This window comes from Bison bison, unplaced genomic scaffold (assembly GCF_000754665.1).
Source record: "Bison bison bison isolate TAMUID 2011002044 unplaced genomic scaffold, Bison_UMD1.0 scf7180017864064, whole genome shotgun sequence".
Taxonomy (NCBI): Eukaryota; Metazoa; Chordata; class Mammalia; order Artiodactyla; family Bovidae; genus Bison; species Bison bison.
Genome location: NW_011494636.1, coordinates 3,404,365 through 3,404,572, shown reverse-complemented (window position 1 = coordinate 3,404,572; position 208 = coordinate 3,404,365). Strand labels below are relative to the sequence as shown.

At 32.2% G+C, this 208-nt stretch overlaps 1 protein-coding gene across 1 annotated transcript in view; it reads left to right on the top strand.

Annotated features, from left to right (window-relative positions):
* Positions 1-208, top strand: part of NME7 (NME/NM23 family member 7) — a 248,899-nt gene that overhangs the window by 108,678 nt on the left and 140,013 nt on the right. The gene's annotated exons all lie outside the window — the stretch shown is intronic.

Genomic DNA, 208 nt, shown 5'->3' with positions numbered 1-208 from the left:
GATCTCAGTATAATTTATAATCGTGAAAGTATTCCTTGAAGTATTCACAGTTCTGCCAGTTGACAACTGATCATACCAATGACTGTGGAGTATTTTTATCCCTGAGAGCCAGTGGTTCAGTTTTTAAAATATGATGCTGTTTCATTTATGGAACAAAAATATACAGAAATCCAAAAATCACTTTGCTGAGATATTGACACATTTAAAA